The 18,774-nt window shown below is 37.7% G+C and overlaps 1 protein-coding gene across 2 annotated transcripts in view; it reads right to left on the reverse strand.

Annotated features, from left to right (window-relative positions):
- LOC111506188 (sodium-coupled monocarboxylate transporter 1) overlaps window positions 1-18,774 on the reverse strand; it is a 260,551-nt gene that overhangs the window by 137,388 nt on the left and 104,389 nt on the right. For both annotated transcript variants that reach the window (XM_074175184.1, XM_074175185.1), the window contains exon 2: window positions 9,844-9,994. The gene's annotated coding sequence lies outside the window, so the exon portion shown is untranslated. The remainder of the gene's footprint in view (window positions 1-9,843; window positions 9,995-18,774) is intronic.

Genomic DNA, 18,774 nt, shown 5'->3' on the forward strand with positions numbered 1-18,774 from the left:
TATTCGTAGTAGTGACGATGTATTGAGCAAATTTAATATGTTCACTCTTGAAAACGTTCAGGAGTTTAGGTTTTAAAGAATGTTAATGTTTTAAAAAATAATAAATTTGGAGTTATCCCTCCACTATTTGAAATATTTAAATTGTTATTATTTATGGAATGAATTGAATTGTTTGGATCAGTATTCATGACTGACAGTCATGAATACTGTTCGAAACATATAACAAAGAGTATCCTTTAAACAACAGACCAGTACTTTGACTGCATCCCCAACAATATAACGTTCATATTTGTATTTCTGGGACCCGGATGTCATGCAGGTAGCTATAATTGCCTCCGTGGAGATTTTCATAGTTTTTTTCTATACACAAGATCTATTGACTGAAACCACAAATGTGCGGCTGGCTCCTGCTGGTGGCTCCGTGCATTCTTATTTATTCCTTCTGGTATTGTGTTGTGTTGCCCATCCTCACACTTGGCTGCATCATACTGATGATGGGCCTAAAGCTCGAAATACGTGTCTATGGTTTGCCTGGAGCCGAATGTCACGCAGGTAGCTATAGCTGTCTCCGTGCTGATTTTCATAGTTTTCTTGTAAACACATGTTGGGAACACAACAATTAATTGTGTGAATTTTCCATCAGTGTAGAGTTCTGAGCTGATATTCTGAGTTAATTATAACAAAACATCATTGAGTTCTTCATTCATAATATCTTGAAGATTCATTAGGATATGATCGTTATTATAACCGAAAATGAAGGACTGCAAGTGATTGTGCGTTTTCCTCATCAAATTTTTCCACAATAGCTATAAGGCACAAGCTCCACAGATTTAGTACCAAGTTGGATCTACAGATCCAACGTGATTCTGTACTTAACTTTGTTCCACGAAAAGTTGCCCCAATTTGACAAAAAGAATAAATAAAAGCACTGGGAGCAACTGACCGCGCGTATGATGAACAAGGATTCTTCATAACAAAATCACGTCGTTAGGGGCACCGTGTTAATTTGTCGGATGTGAGCTTTTTCTGTAATGAAAAACAACGTCTGTATTCAACCAAGCCAGTTAGTGTGGCTTCAAAGGCTCATTTCGTTAAAGCGCGATTATCTCCACTGGTGGCATGATGCGATATTACGCTTCCTTGTTGCCACTTCTTAAATGACTTATGAAAATTTCAGAGAATTCAGAATCAGTTTTGATTGACACTCACCTAATAGAAGTTGAATGAGGCATGATAAACTCGTAAAAAATATCAATGTTAATTAACAATATTAGAAAGGAATCACTGATCACTCAATATGAGACCAGGAATCTGCATGACTTGAGGTTATCAAATACGACGAGTACAAATCACTGACCTACTTGAAAACGGTTACCTTCAAAGTACCAAACAATATTAAATTATTCAGAAACTTATCGTATTCTGAATTTGCCTATCAGAAACCTGTGGAATGAATTAAATTACCCATTTTAAAAACGTTGACTTTGAAAATGAAACATGATTATTGTGCTCTCTTGTCAAATGATAATTCTTTTGATTGTAGAAAGTTGAGAATCACAAATTTGATTCAGAATGTTTATCTCACTCACGAAATAGATTATTCCTATTACAAAAGTGATGGAAATGTGGTGGACTAGAGAAGTAAAAGATAAGCTAGATATTTTTGGAAAAAAAGTTTTGGCAACAACTCCTGATGCCCTACAACACGGTTATCGAAGAAAACAGGGAACAAAACCTTGACATTTGATATAACTTAGCGCGCTTTTTTCGGTCCTGGCTTTCCTGGGCTCTTTCATTGGGACAATTGGACTTTGATTTCAATGTCATAATTATATGCTCTTGATTCATCACCAGATATGACCCTTCAAAGCAAAATTCAGCAATTTTGGAACAAACTTCGCTGCCATACGATTCATACCCGAAATTTACGAAAAAAAATGCATGGCATGAGGCAAACGATATGCCGATATCATCAGAAACTCCTTTGATGGTTATTCGATGATTCTACATAATGATTTCCTCTACATTCTCAACTTCCATCAGTTGCTGGGGCATCCAGGGCCAGCGTCTCATCTTCTCGACCTTCTGTGGAAAGCTTGTAGGTACTAGTTTCAGATATTTTTTCGCTCAGTGTATAATCAGCGTATGCGACTGTCAACATTCCGAATGTTTTCGAGTCCCAAATTCAATTTTTTTATACAAAATCACATGCATTTTTTTCCGTATCAGAAAACTGCCGAACACGCTAAACATTTGTAACTTTTATGCCTCTCGCCGATGAACTAAAAATGCTAAACAGTTGAAATTGAGAAAATACTGTACCAACATAATTTTTTTTTAAATTCCAATCGATTGTACGTAGCTCGCGAATTTTGAACATTCACCTTATTTTTTGAACTGCCACGTATACAATGTTCATATTCAAATAATAATTCTCATTCGTGAACATGTTTGCGATAGAGGTACAAATGGAAATCAGTCACCTTTCCGAAAATTTTCATTGCATTTCAAGTGTTTTATAATAATATAGTCAGGATGATAGAGTGCTGTTGGGTTCTTCTGTGGTATCAGCAGGACATTCGACTCTGTTGATGATGTATACTCATTTGGCCTGAGATGAAAAAGAGAGGTTGCATTTTTTGATGCAACCAACTGATCTTCACCTTTTTCCGTTTCAGTTAATGTTCACACTTATTTATTTTATCATTCTAGGAATAAAGACCTATTACTATTATTATTATTAAGAGTGAGTGGAGAACCTCTTATTAGTAATACTATATTCAGTTAGACATAATTTTTTTTTTTCAATAGAATCAACTTTACTACTAGGAGAAATTTTTGAGTTAATGTTAATTCTTAATAAATTGTTGTATTTGTTAGTTTTATTTGTTAGTTTTATTTTAAGGTTAATTCTTGGTTCTATGATTCAGAATGTTTTTATACAGGAAGCTGAAGTCAACGTTTCACTTGTGAATGATTCTGAAATATAGTAAATGAGGTTAGTTAGGATGAAATTACACGTTGAATGTGTGAAGTTTCTTTTCAACTTTGTAACGTTCCGTGTTTCCACTGTTTTTGTTATTGAACGTAAAGAAATCATTTTTGCCCATTTCAACTTATAGATTGTAACATACCATTACTTAAATTTCTATTTTACAGTTATAGGGATTCTTCTGAGCAGTCTGCAGCAGTACTCCAAATAAATCATAATCAGAATACTGACACCTATTTAAAGTCCATATTGTTTATTCTGATTATTTTTCTTCAAGTTACGGTTAGGAATACAAATAGAAGTCAACTAGTTATGTCCTTCGTTTGTTCAGTCATATACTTCATTTTCATAGTGTGGTTATAGTGTAAAGTTAGAAGTGATGTACAGAGATATATATCTACATTTAGTAATGTCATTCTTAGAATCGGTGGGCTTTGTTTGAGTATATGTCTATTTTAACAAGTCGTAGAATGGTTTGAACTTTGAACCGATACCGATTATGTCTCTCAAGGATGAAGTTTGGAAAGGATTTTTTCTGTGCTTGGCTGCGGAGAGAGAACAAGTAGTGGTGATTCAAAACAAACTCTGATAATCATCAGTTTTACAATCTTATTAATAAAGTTCATTATATGATTTTTACTATAAAGGGATTTACAAATACCGCAACACGTGTTTCGCTATACAATAGCTTTCCCAAGCGTAAACCAGAAGTAACTTCTAAATTACAACTATTTTATATTCTCACATATCACCTACTTGTATACCTACTTTCTGATGAATGAATCTACCTGAAAAGGTCAGGTATAAATTCATTACCTATATAAATGAATTGAATTTCCCAAAGTACAGTAATTATACTTTTTTCTCACCTGGGAATGAACAGATTCAATAAAGGCGAATTATTCAGTTCAGTTTGATCGTTCATAAGATATTAAGAATTTTTGAATTTATTAATTTCAAAACTCTTCAGCAGGTTAGGTTTTAAACGTTTCTTTTGAAAATGAAGGTAAGCCCCTTCATGGTTGAATTCATCTTCTTCTGTGATTAAATATGTGGGCTTTATTTTTCCATTCTGGGTTCATTTATGCGGGCTTTGAACGTTCTTTCAGTTTGACCTATATAAACTGCGGTCGTGACCGACATAACTATTTATACAGTCCAGATTTTTCTGAAATTGAACTTTTATCTTTGTTTTTCTTAATGTGCATGCCTGAGTTTTTGTTGGTTTCGAAAGTGATATTTACGCCTTTGCTGTGCAGACAATTTGAAATATTCGTAGTGGGTTGGCCTAAGTAGGTTAAGGTTCTATAACTTTTATCCTCATCTCTTCGAAAAACTTCCTTGGAAACTTGGCTGTATAACGTTTTTTGATGATAGATAATGTATTAGACTGATATCTTATTCATTGTTGGCATTGTTGACGATGATCACTTGGAGTTCGAAGAGAAAATCTCGATATTTTATCCGTTTTTCCTCCTCTTTTCTGACGATATTCGTCTCGCCAGGAGCTTAAAACTCCACGACAAATATCGTTTTGGTCTGGTGGTCGAGAGGGACTACATCAGGCTTATTAGCTTGTATGAGCCTGAGGATGGGAAACGAATAGTTCCAATAAATTCGGCACTTCTCGTTCCCCACAACGGATTCAATATCCCCCGGAGCGTAGGGCAACACCGGTGTCTCGTCAATACCGTAAGAGTGCCGTAGATGGTAATATAGCTCTCTTAGGGCCGCGTTATGTCGATGGATATAGGCCGAGACCGCATATGCTGGACATGCTGATAGCATGTCCAGCATATGCGCGGAGAGAGTTTTTCACTGCCGTTACCTCTTGTGAGTGGCGTTGTTCCACCCCGAGGTAAATATACGTCTCTCCGGCATCCAGATGGTGTAGGATGCTTCCATCTACGAGCTGCACATCCTCTCCGTAGTCCCCGCATCGTCCTCTTTTGAGATAAACCATTGCACATTTGTCTATCCCAAATTTCATACCGATAGCATGCGTGTACTCTTCCACCACCCTAAAGGACTGATGGAGATCAGTCAGGAGAGGCATAAAGTTTAAGATCATCCATATGAAACAGATGGGTGACCTTGTGCCTCCGGTTTCCGGGGGTGCCACAGTTATACCCTCGAGTGTTTCTGAGCGCAACGGATAATGGCAATAGTGAGATGCAGAATAGAAGGGGACTGAGGGAATCACCCTGAAATACACCCCTTCTGAAAGTGACCCACTCTGTTTGGACTCTTGCTTGACCAGATGTTATGGTAAAGCGAGTTCGCCAAAGTGGTATCAGTTGTTCAATGCATCTCACTATGTTGTCGGGTACCGCAAGGCATCTGAGCAAATGCAAGATGAGCTCATGCGAAATTGTATCAAATGCCTTACGGTAATCGATCCAGCCCATAGAGAGGTTACGCTTATATTGTATCGAGTCCTGCGTTACACATCTATCGATGAGCAGGTTCTCTTTACATCCAGCGACTCCTCTCTTCGACCCTCTCTGCTCATATATCCGTTCGAACACTCGGTCAACTGCGGTGAGTATTCGTGTGTATAAGATGCTTGTAAACAACTTATAACACGAATTCAAGCATGTTATCGGTCTGTAATTCTTAGGAATCGACAAATCTCCGCTTTTGGGGATGAGAACGGTCCGCCCCTCGACAAACCAATCCGGAATCGGCTGCTCTCCGCCCAGCCATAAGTTGAAAACTCTGGCCAGATGTCGGTGGGTACTTGGTAGTTTTTTCCACCAATAAGTGTTCAGCCCATCTGGGCATGGAGCAGCAAAGTTCTTGGAACCAACAAGGGCTCTTTGAACGTCATCCGGGGTTATCGGGTTGCGCAGTTCATTGAGCTCAGGCTGTCGAAGCTCTCTGTTGAAAGCTTCGAACTGCGCTAGGGCTGGAGTGTCTAAGTTGAGTGGCTGCGGGTGTTCATAGATATCCTTCCACCTGATCAGCAGTTGGAGGATTATCCACAACACGTAGAGGCTCTTGGAATAAGCGAGAAGGTTTCTCGCGGAACCTAAGATTTTCCGCGATGCTTCTCGCTCGCCTCACTAGTGACTTCTTAGCAGCCACTAGCATTCGTATCCTATCAAGGCAATGCTGTTTGGTGGTCAACAGTACGCCTTGGCTTAGAGTGTGATGGATACGTCGTAAATTGGCGGCTATTCGCCGCACTGCGGGCGTGAAAGGCCTATTGGCCGCCCTGTAGTCCATCACACATTGGATACGAGACGCGTGTTGTCTCGCCGACGTGATCTTAGCCTCCATCTTGTGTACACGCCGTTCAATCTTCCGAACCGCAAGGCCGGGATTTCGTCCTTCCGATTCGGAAAGCGATTGGACGACGTTATACACGGCGGTGTTGATTTGCCAGATGTCAGCCTCTTCTGTTAGAACACTATGAACCTCCGCATCCAAACAAGCCAGTTCTTGTTGTTGTCTCCATTGGTGGTATGGTGCGAGTCTCCTCTCCAGCCGTGCCAACGGGGGTAGAACTGCCACTTCTACCATTTCGTTAGCAGACTGGGGAGGAGCTATATAGCCCTGCCGCCGAAGATAGGATACGTAATCCCTAAGATTTTGGGCGGAAAAGGCGGCATGCTCCGGATGTGTTTTCACACCACAGAGCATGCAATCTCGCCATGTACCCTCTTCGCGCGGGCTCACTACTCTCGTAGCAATGCATAAGGCTATCTCTCAGCTCATGCGTCCACTCAAAGCGTCCGTTGTCGTTGCCAGGGTTGTCGTCGGTAGGCAAATCATCGTTATGGGCATATTATTATTATTATTATTTTTTCACCGTAGTGTGCGCTGGTCAGGCCCTATTCCCCGAAGCCCCGATACATTTGGGAGAGCGCGCCAGCATAATCAACCAATGACCACTCTCCACACCGTGGGGTAAGTGATCATTGGGTCCGAGAATCATGTGCCCTGAGCAAACGCAGTGAGCCAAGAATGACAGCCTTCTGCATCTGTGCGGCTAAGATTTCTGCCTTAGTGCGGCAAGCCGGTATGATTTTGAGATTCGAGAGTAGAGAAGACATCATTCCACCAAGGACTCCAATAATCAGAACGACCATCTTGACAGAGTGATCTGGATAGAGTCTGCGGAGTTCGAAGAGAAAATCTCGATATCCGTTTTTCCTCCTCTTTTCTGACGATATTCGTCTCGCCAGGAGCTGAAAACTCCACGACAAATATCGTTTTGGTCTGGTGGTCGAGAAGGACTACATCAGGCTTATTAGCTTGTATGAGCCTGAGGGTGGGGAACGAATAGTTCCCCACCCTCAGGCTCATTATTATTATTATATTATTATTATCATTATTATTATTATTATTATTATAACTAGGAATCCAACCACTCGAACAGTTCGGTTTCAGATCAGAACACTCGACAGACTTGCAAGTCCTGACGCAAAGGATACAACATCGGAGCGATTTTCTTAGACGTCTCGAAGGCGTTTGACAGAGTCTGGCATGACTTCTGGCCAAAATGAGCAACTTTGACAACACTAAACCAGTGGTAAGATTAATCGAGTATTTTCTAGCTGACAGGCGATGCCGCTGCAGAGTAGGACAAGAACTCTCAACCATGCGATTACTGAAAGCAGGGGTCCTACAAGGTGCAGTCCTTTCGTCACACCTCTTCTCGGTATACACAGCAGACGTGCCCAATCTGGAGAACAACTTTAACAAGTTGGCGCTCTGCGCGACCGACACAGCTCTGCTAGCGAGATCAGCAAGCCAAGCACACGTCACCAGATACTTGCAACAACAGGCAGATAGATAAGAGGAATGGGCCAACCTGTGGAAGATCAGTATCAACCCTGACAAGAGTCATGCAATAGTATTCAGCCGAAGGATGATACACCCGAAAGGAAACGTCACCTTCAAAGGACAAGAGATTCCGTGGACCAACGAAGCTAGACATCTGGGAGTCAACCTAGACAAAAGATTAACGTTCAGGTCTTACATACGGCAGAGAATAGGAATGTCGAGATCTGCCCGACAAAACCTATTACCAATAATAGGTCGAAGAAGCAACATTGGATTGAAAGTGAAGCTGCTGATGATAAAGACCGTAATATTACCGATAATCCTGTATGTCTGCACTGCCTGGGGCCAGTGCGCAGTGACATGCAGGCAACGCAGTAAGCCATTACGCGTCTACTTTAAGACAACGGGGCAATGCGGGCGGTCTAAGCAATTAAGCAACATCGCCCAGAATTCGACCCGAATGCGGGCAGACGCGTGAGGGCAGACGTCATCGACGGTTATCTCAGTTTTGCGAATTTCTTTATAGGTAACGAACAGCCGAAGCTACTGAAACAAGAATCTTGAAATATGCAGGTTGGTTCTTTCTATAGCGTAAAAAAGCATCAAGAAAGGAAATCAATGTTTACAAGTGAATGGCCAGCATTTCAAGCACCTGAGCTACTGAATTTTTGTCATGTCAGTATCAAATGTCAAATAATTACGAAGCTAGTTTCACAATACCATCTCTTGTTTTTTAGAATTATTTTGGTTGTCAATTTAATTTTGAACAGTGTTCGTTCTGTCGAAATAGTAATGTTTGTCTTACACCCACTATGAAGGTCCATTGATATATTCCATTAAACCTTTCTGAACTAATATGAAGTTATTATTTATTATTCGATGTGTTCAATACTACATTTTTACCGAATTTTGTATTTGAAATGTTATATTTGTAAAGACGCAAAAAAATTATAAAATAATTCATATCTCATAAAGGGTTGTGACGTCGATCTATCGAAGTTTTTAGGTGAATGGCAAGCATAAGGGAGGGATAATTCAGTATCAAATGTAACCACCAGAAAATCAAACCTCCAAAAAAATCTAGCTTCGATTGTTTGCCATTTGATGCACTTGATTTTTAATTTTATTGGAAATTATATGCTTGCATACTTGCATAGGAGCAATTTTTTTTAATAATTCATATCTCATAAAGGGTTAGAGATAGGTATAGGACATAGTTGATCAAATTTGTTCAAATTGGTTGGTTGAATTCGAAAATTGAATAATATACGGGGTATTCCATTTGAAAATAATTAGTTATGGTCGTTTATCAAAGATACAAATTAGAAGTATTTTTCAGACACTCTGTATAAAATATGATTTGAGTTTTGTTCTGAAATAAAAACCACCATAACTTATCTCAATGTTGCCAGAATTTGAGTTCGGTCTATCAGTTAATTCATGCGATATTAAATAATAAAATAACCATTATTACAAAATAATTAATATTTCAAAAACGGTGAGAGATAGGTATAGAACATGGTTCACAAAACTCATTTGGAATTCGATGCAGAATTCAAAAATGATATAATATATAGGGTGTTCTATTTGAAATTTCCAAGTTGATGTCTGTTACATGTAGGTGTGGCAACAATTTCACCCCCAAGGGGAAAATATGAGTTCAAAAATTGAATTTCGACAGTTTCGAATTAGAAAACCTGAAGTTTTGGATTGATAAAAAATATGGTAACTTTATGTTTAAAATGGTCTGTCACGAAACTTAATGTGACAAACCAAATTCTACGCAGACGAAGCCGCGGGCAACAACTAGTTTTGGTTTTACATCATTGTTGGTATCGTCAGTTCGTCATGTGTAATCGAGTTCGAAGGTGGATTCAGTATATTTTTCAGTGATAACTTTCATTCAGCTGTAATATTGTTAGTGGAGAATTATCGAGAAAAAGTCTCTGAACGATTTAAAAATTCAACTTCCTAGTCAAATACTTGGCATATTTTCAAATGAAAGTTTGTTAACCGACACATGAATTGATAATCTTCAATTTTAATTTTTCAATACTTACAGTTACTTTTGTCAGACTCTGTTATTGTCGAGTTGAACAGAGAGATAAGTTCTTTTCTATTACCGTCCAGCAAGCACGTGTAGACAACTTAATTTCACCTGTAGAGCGACATTAAAATCAAATTTGGCGTTGTGTATTCCTCCATCCACATCTGAAAATGAAAATCATTATTTGGAGAGTTATTCGTATATGAAAATCAATGAAAGTACTTCGATCAGCAATAAGTGTAAGTGAATTTTTCAATCAATTTTCAATTTGTGTGCGAGGTCTGTTGAGAAAATAAGGTGAATGTTCAAATTTCGCTGGCTATGTACATTCGATCAGCGATTTTTTTTTATGTTGATACACTCATTTCTAACATATGTTCAGCTGTTTCAGCTACTCACTATGTTTAGTTTGTTGGTGAGAGGCATTGGAGTTATACGTGTTTTTTGCGTGTTCAGCGATTTTCTGCTGTTGAAAACTATGTATCAGAAAATTTGCATCAATTTTCGTGTAAAAAATAGAATTGAGTGCTCAGGAACCGTCGCATACAGTGATTGTAGTCTGAGTCAGAAAAATGTTCACAGAAGTCCGAGAAGATGTGGATGACAATGCTCGTCTTGGCATGTGCCCCAGCACATCAACAATCGATGAAAATGTTGTATAGAATCGGTTGGCCCATTCCTTGCCGAATTTTGACCAAAAAACCGTCGTATGAACATCGCTTAGGAATTGTTGAATGACGTCAACGGCGATCCAGATTTGCTTGAGAGGGCCATACCTGGTGACGAATTATGGGCGTATGGTTATGAGATCGAAACCAAAGTCCAATTGTACCAAAGCCCAAAAAAGTACACCAAGTTTGATCGGCTGTCGATGTTTTGTCCTCTGGTTTCTTCGATTACCGTAGCGTAGTACATCAGGAGTTCTTGCCATATAGACGTACAGTCAATAAGGAGTAATATCTTAAAGTTAGGCCCCGCTTGCAGGAAGCAATATGAAAAAAACTTTCGGTATTGTGGAAAAACAATTCATGGCTTTTGCATCACGATAATGCAGCTGCTCATTGAACGATGACGTTTTGAAGACATGAAATCCGAATCGCATAGGACATATAATATCGAAGAGTGCATATTATTAATGGTTTAAAAAAACGCTAGCACAAATGATTTTCATCTCAGGGGGACTACATTGAAGGGGACAGAATAAAAATTGGTGAGAATGAATATTTTTTGAGAAAAATTAAAATTCGCCTTATTTTTTCAAAAGAACTCTCATATATAGTTATGTCAACCAAATGGAATAATTTCGATCATACATGGGAGCGTGTTCTCAAAAGTCTCAGACGCGTCGATTGTTACTTTCAGTGACATACTGTTTTTATGAAAATAGAGTGCATATATAGAGTGCCATGCCATTATCAACTTCCTTATTTCTGATGCGGAATCTTTGGAGCATTCTATATACAACATACAATCTTTTACACCGAATTTCAGTTGTTCTAGAAATTTCCTCAACTAACTGAAAAAATACACCATAAAATAACCATTGAAGAAACTCGTTATAACAGAATAAAGAACTGATTTATATTCTGATAATAAAAAAAACCAAAATATCATTGAGGTTGATGGAATATTCAAAAGCTCAACGCTAACGTTTCAACACATGTGGAAATTTCTTCCAAAGTTACTTACATCTCAGTAAAATCATAATGGTTCGAGTTTTGTACAATACTTTCGATATATTATCACGAGAGTTAGTCTTATAACGTTAGATCAGGAGATCGTGCTAGTAGTTTCATCGATCTTTGCCTCCCCATCCACCAAGTTGAGATACTGCCTAACATGTATTCGGTAATGTGAACTGAGTTATTGGAATATTAGTTTGGTAAAGTTAGCACGGCGTTACTTTCACACTTTCACATGGCAATCTATGAAAATAGGTTCTATAATAGTATTTTCAACAACTTTTGTCCAATCATTCACCTCTACAGAGTATTGCATTCATTCATGTCTCATCCGGTGGTATTTTCTTCAAATCACTGGTGGCAATTTCGACAAATAGCATGAAATTTCGAAGTGGAATCATCAGAAAATTTAACAGGTTTTTACAGGTCGCAATGGTCATTATTTGCTCAAAAAATACGTTCTCCAGGATTGAAATCATCTCAAAGAAATAACTTTCACTCCTTTGGGACAGTGAAATTGATATCTGCGCGATTCTTAGCTCTTTCGTGAAAAATATATTGGACTCAGGCAAAAGTTCATAGTAGGAATTGAAAGTTTAATATTTCTACAACTGTATGAAATTCCCCATGAAAACTTCATTTCTGAAATGTGGGGTTCCACACAAAAATAAGCATAAAATAACTTTTATTAAATACTTGACTGCGACAGTTCAAAAATTTGAGAAGACTCAAGAAGGAACTTACCAGAATTTTGGGAAATTCGCACATTTTCATTAATCAGAATTCCATTCTCGATGGACCAGCCCATACACGAAAATCGTTGAAAATATTGCCATTTATTTTCTTTAAGTTCATGTTGATGTGTATGCCTTTTCCAAATATTCAATTTCTTTCAGTATATTTTACCTGTGACTGAAATATCACCAAGAGAATAAACTATTCCGGGCATAATGAATATTCGTTCCATGTTATTGAGAAATATTCCTGAAGAACAAGTTATTCCTTCAGATATGTTTGTGAGACTGATAAAAGTCGTTATTTCAACCAGTTTTCTCACAATAAACTTTTAACAAATTCTGTAGGTATGCCTTTGAGAAATTTATTTAAGAAAATTCTTTCAATTTCGGTTTGCAAAATTTTGGAATATCATAGTCCTTGACTTTCATAGAACTTCATAATTCTTTCAACATACCAATTTCACTTTCGAAGATTCCCTCACAAGTTTCTAATGGAAGTTTCATTTTGTCTGAAGATCAGATGACTGATATTGGTGATCATCATTTCATTTGAATTTACAGATTGCTATACTAAACACACTCAAATCACTGTTACCGATTAGAAGTAACCTTCGTTCCGAATTACATGAGATGTCAGTTCATTCGGTTGATTTTTGAGAATAACTCCTTAACTTTTCAATTTGATATTAGTTTGTTTCGAATATGATAAATGTTAACAAAAAAATACGCATTTCTAGCGCAATGAGACGCTGAATGCTTCTATAAATATACTTCCACTGGTAACGAAGTAGATACGCCTGAAGAAGTTATTGTATGGCGAAACACGTGTTGCGTTTTTGTGAAATTGTTCAGTGAAAATCTCACAATGAAGTGTTTTTTGAATACACTGGTGACAAGTTGTAACGACCACATATTAAAGTTCTCGATGAATGATTTTGTTGTGACTTCTTTTTTTTGTAGCACAATCAATTCACTTCTCAACACACAATTTGAAAGAAATTCACTTTCACGTATGAATTTCAAGAGACACAACATTCCGAGGTATTTCATTTTTCCACTCTTCCCAAAAAAGCACTACCATTTGAGATGGCGACACTTTATAACAATTAGAGTAGAGGCTGGTGTAGAACAATATTTCTACAAGGATCTCCATCTAATTTTAGTATAGCACAACTGAATTTCTCCATGAACTGACAATTCTATTAATGTCTCTCGGCAGCTGGAAGACTCTAGCGTCAACATTTTTCTCTTGATATCTCATATAAATATAGATCAGTTTTCGCAATAACAACGACTTTTTGGATCAAAGAAGAATATCTGTTTTAAAATCTGTTTTTCCGTTAATCAGCTGTCGCCCCCATACGGACGACAAGTCTCAAAAGTTGACAACTTGTGCGAGCTAAGGACTAACGAGGTCTTACCTTTCAACGTGTGATTCCTAACATCATTTGTACTCTTTACAGAACTATATAATTTGTTAGGTTGTGAAAAAACATTGTGATGATTATGGTGACATTATTTATTCCAATCGACAATTATTGGCAGGCCGATTGTTTTAAGAAAGTCCAACTCATTGAGTCAAAACATGTCTGAATATCCAATTATTAGTCAATATTCAGAATTATTTCAATTATATTTTGTTGTTCAAATCGAATACTAAGCGTTACTCATACATGAGTTCATATTAGGTAATTTGTGTGAACAAACAAATTGCCCATAACAATTTATTATTGATGGATAATGCCAGAATGAAAAACAAAGATATTAAAACACAGACTGCTATCAAAAATAATGATTTGTAATGAAAAATATTTCAACAAAGAACAACTACAACAATTAACTTCAAATTTTTTTGGTCATCAAGGGTTATTGATGAACATATTCTTATGAGAATTTCTGAATATTCTTTCTGAAAACCCCGAAATTGCTCGGCTCGTTGCAAAACATTACTGTTGGTTCCAGAGGTATTTCGAATTTGGCCTCACACATAATTCCGTAACGTAACCGAACGAGGTACGAACAAGACTGCCTAACAATTCGGCGGATCCGCTTGTAACGTTCACGCATGTCTGAGTGGTTACAGAAAACATGCAAGAATCACAACATGTTACGTCACTTTACGGCTCCGTGGAGACGAAGTACTGATCCATGTTATCCGTAACCATTAGAAGCCGAACCATCAGTCATCAGTTGGGAATCCTCGCATGAACGCACTGTTAGAGTAAAAAATTGTGACGAGTATGGGATTGCGTAACCTTGTTCGGTTACAATTCTTAATGAACAAACACAACTCACTTATGAGTTTTAGGATGACTCAGTAAGAAATCCATTATTTGAGTAGTGGACATTATTCAAAGATGGTTTTCTGATTAACCTGTTGGATTAATGAAAATGCTTACTTTTTCATTTTGAGAAAAGTTCATGGTACTATGTTGCTGCTAGTAATATATACGTAATATTCTCAAGAAAATAAGTTGTGCGATGACAAATTATTCTCATTTGGTTGAACTGTTGGGTTGATGATGAACTGAAATTGTAGAGGGATCGGTTTTGTGAAATAAACAGGATTCAAGTTTCTTGACAGGAGTCAGTACGTTCGAGTCTTATGGTAATTCCTAGGGTCCATAAAAAAAATACCGATCGCCATATCACAGACTATATATGGGGTGTATATGATGTAAAACAAAGTGTGTGTGAGATATAATCAAAATTTTTGATTCGTTTGAAAGACATATTGATGCCATTATGTGTGAAATATAACATCGATTGAATGTCCGGCACGGCTTCTCTGTGTGGATCATATCAAAAACATTCAATTTTCCATGTCTCTGGGACAAAAATCAGTCTGACTTAGGAAAAGCCCACAAGAAAGATTCTAATGGGGATAAATCGTTTGATCTTGGTATCACAGCTTGTGATCACCTCCACGTGAGGTGATCACAAGCTGTGTGGCACGTAACATCAATCTGCTGAAACTACATGTCGGTAGTATCCAGATCATCCAATTTAGGCCAAAAAAAGTTGGTAATCATCGACCTATAGTGCTTGCCGTTGACAGTGATGGCCTGGCCAACATTGTTGAGATTTGAATCGATGACGCCGCCAGCTCAAAATCGACATCAAACAGTGATTTTTCGGGATGCATTGGGAGATTTTGGATCTCATGTGGATTTGTGTCGTCCCAAATTCAACAATTCTGTTTGTTCACCTACCCATTCATGCAGAAATAGGCTTCATAACTGAAGACGATTCTTCAATGAAAATAAGGGTCAGTTGCCAACTGCTCCAGAGCCAATTTCGCAAATACACGTCGTTGTCTATGGCCGTATATATTCAGTTTCTGGGTCAGTCGAATTTTGTACAGGTGCAGGATCAAGTCACGACGCCAAAGACCAAGTTCTTGTGAGCGACGTGAAATTGACAGCCCCGGATTCTCCTGCACACTCTCACAGACAGTGGCGATGTTTTTGGCAGATCTTGCTTTTCGTCAACGTAAGGGTGTTGATCGATTGTTTACTGAACCAGTGGATTCGAATTCATCTACCGCATCTTGATAGGACGATTATGGCGACCGTAAAATAGGCGAAACGCGTGGTACGTTGCGCGAACTCATTTTGATAAAATAATTTTATTATATGCACGTGTTGTTGAATGCTACATCACTCGGTGATTGAATCATGCGCTGTCAAAGTTATATGAGAATAATAATGTATCTCTCATTTGGAAATCTGAAATGAATCGAAGGCATTTGCTCCTATTCATAACTTACGATAATGAAACCCTTTTCAAAGTCAAAATGAGGTACGGTGGTGGCCTTCTCAATCATAATTACTTTGAAGGCATTCAAAGTTTCCCCATTTTGCAGTGTATGGAATGGAGAACTAATTGCAATATATCAAGTGATTGAATTGGCTGAAGACGGAGGGATTAATAAAACACTGACGTTATTGGGTCGACAAAATTGCTTGTGATGCTATGATTGATCCAATACTGCAAGAGTCTATTGCCCATTGATATCATCTGAATGGAGCGGCTCCAGAACGAAGTTGAGAGAAAGCAAAGCATATATTACACGATGCAACAGAATTTCTTTACTTGAGAGACATACTCAATATACCCATGGACATATGTTGAAGGACGAGGAAGGAAAGATATGTTTCATGTTAACGTGTTAGGAATCACACGTTAAAAGGTAAGACCTCGTTAATCCTTAGCTCGCACAAGTTTCGACTTCTGAGGGTTGTCGTTCGTAGGGGTGCGACAGCTGGTTAACGGAAAAACAGATTTTAAACAGATGTATTTGGTACCAATGTTAGTCAATGTTAGTCAGAAATAGGCATTCTACATAAGCTACAGTACTTTCAATGTCACATAGTAAATAATTTTTGTAATTTCGTCGATATTGTATTTATGAAATGTCAATTTTTAGTTGGTGATAACTCAAGTGATTGATGCAACTTGTCCTTTGAAATAAAAAAATTAAACAAATTTTGATTGAATGACAGAGTGAATGAGGGTGAATACTGTTGGAATACTGTTGACAATTCAAAATACTGAATACCCTAAGTTCCTGTAGTCGACACTTTCAAAAAATCCCTGTATCAGATAGTCGATATATTAGTCAAAGAATATGACGTGGCTGACAGTACACCATGTTTTCAGGGTCGTGGCAGATATCAGTGGGGTGAAAGTGCTGTTTGGAAAGTTTTCCAACTAAGTAAAAAATCCATATGCATCTCCACTTCTGAGCATATTCATATATTTGCACTGGTACAAATATTTAGTTCGGTACTTTTATTATTCCATCTAATGCTCATTTTGCAACAAATTCTAGACATGAAAATATTACAGCATTTTGAGGTTATGGAGGGTTTGTTGCAAATTTGGTATACGGGCAGGTGAAGGCAATTTGGAATTTTCTGAATTATATGCACAATTAGTGTAGAAAACTTGGGCTACTTCAAAGTTGATCGTTTCCACTACCTCTTACAAATATGAAAAACAAAGAAAGTGGAGTCGAGAGGTTATGCGTGCTGCAGTAGAAGCTGTTCGAGAAAAAACTCTGAGGTACTTAAAGGCTGCGAAAGCTTAGAACGTACCAAGAACTTCAGTATATCGGCTTGTAAATCAAAAATGACTTCCAATGCCAGAAATTCTCTCAAAAAAGTTTGGTCCAAAGCAGTGTTTCCAATCCAATTCAATCCAAATATCCTGAAGTAATTTCTCGTCGTGACAAAAGAAAAATTGGAGCCGTAACGTCCGCTGAAAGAGGTTCTCTCATTTCGATAGAGACCTATAAGAGTCCTGCCGGAATTTATAGACCGCCGATGCGAAATTTAATTCAAAGGTTCTTCTGTGGGATCCCTTGGACGGGCACATTCATCTGATAAGATACGGACACATTTGTGTACGCAGTGCCCAACCCAGACATTCTAGACCTCGCCATAGTGCAAAACATCCCTACATCGGAGATGGAAATACTAGACGAAGGTTCAACAGACCACAATCTCATCCTTTTCATAGTAGGAATAGGTGAAAGGGAACCAGACGAACCAATAAAGAGAATCATCGACTGGAGTAGATTCCAATGCGAAACCCCTGGCACCGACATCTCCCGAGCAAGTGAAAGGCATCGTAAGGTGCCTAGCCCTTAGGAAAGGCCCAGGCCCGGAACATATTCCAAACTGGTCTCTGAAAGTCCCAACGAGGAAGGATATAGCGGCAATGACGCTATACTCAGACTACAACATTTCCCGTACACGTTCAAGAAGGCAACGGTCATTCACATCCCGAAGCCAAAGAAGAACCACCACGGCTAAAGTTAAACAAATCAATTCATTCCAGTACACTCATGAATTTATTTCCAACTATTATTTTATCTGTTAGAACACATCAGAAAAAACCATGCTCCATAAAAATTGGCTTTCAAACAGTTCTTCCATACAGTAATTTACTAGAACTACATCAAAAACATAATAATAATGAAAGATGTATCAATTAATAACTCTTTCATTACAGTGAAAAATTATCAAATCATCATACCCATTGAAAAATGACATTTATGTGAAGGTATGACATTTGTCAAACCCACAAAAAATCGTATATATGTTAACTTTTACGTCAATTCATATCTTCAATTTATTGTTTTTCACTCATTTTCACTGTAAGTATGATTTGTAATGTTATTCAAAGACGAAAATATTCAAAAATCATTAAATTATAGGCCCTGAAGAAGCTTTCCATCAGAAGCGAAAGCTTTTATATAAGGCAAAGTAAAGCAGAGTTTGATTTTTGATTTTTTGACTGAGAGACCCTGTTATTCCATTTTACCATACATTTCTCCAGTCGCTAACATTATCCAATTTATATATATATATATATATATATATATATATATATATATATATATATATATATATATATATATATATATATATATAAATAGATAAGAACTCTTTGATCATTCCCATATTGATTTCAATTTAAGAGCCACCGGTATACAGCTGTTTCAGCCTATTGGGCATC

The sequence above is a fragment of the Leptinotarsa decemlineata genome, unplaced genomic scaffold (assembly GCF_025532065.1).
Source record: "Leptinotarsa decemlineata unplaced genomic scaffold, Ldec_3_MD MMD2_tig00000882_RagTag_RagTag, whole genome shotgun sequence".
NCBI classification, from domain to species: domain Eukaryota; kingdom Metazoa; phylum Arthropoda; class Insecta; order Coleoptera; family Chrysomelidae; genus Leptinotarsa; species Leptinotarsa decemlineata.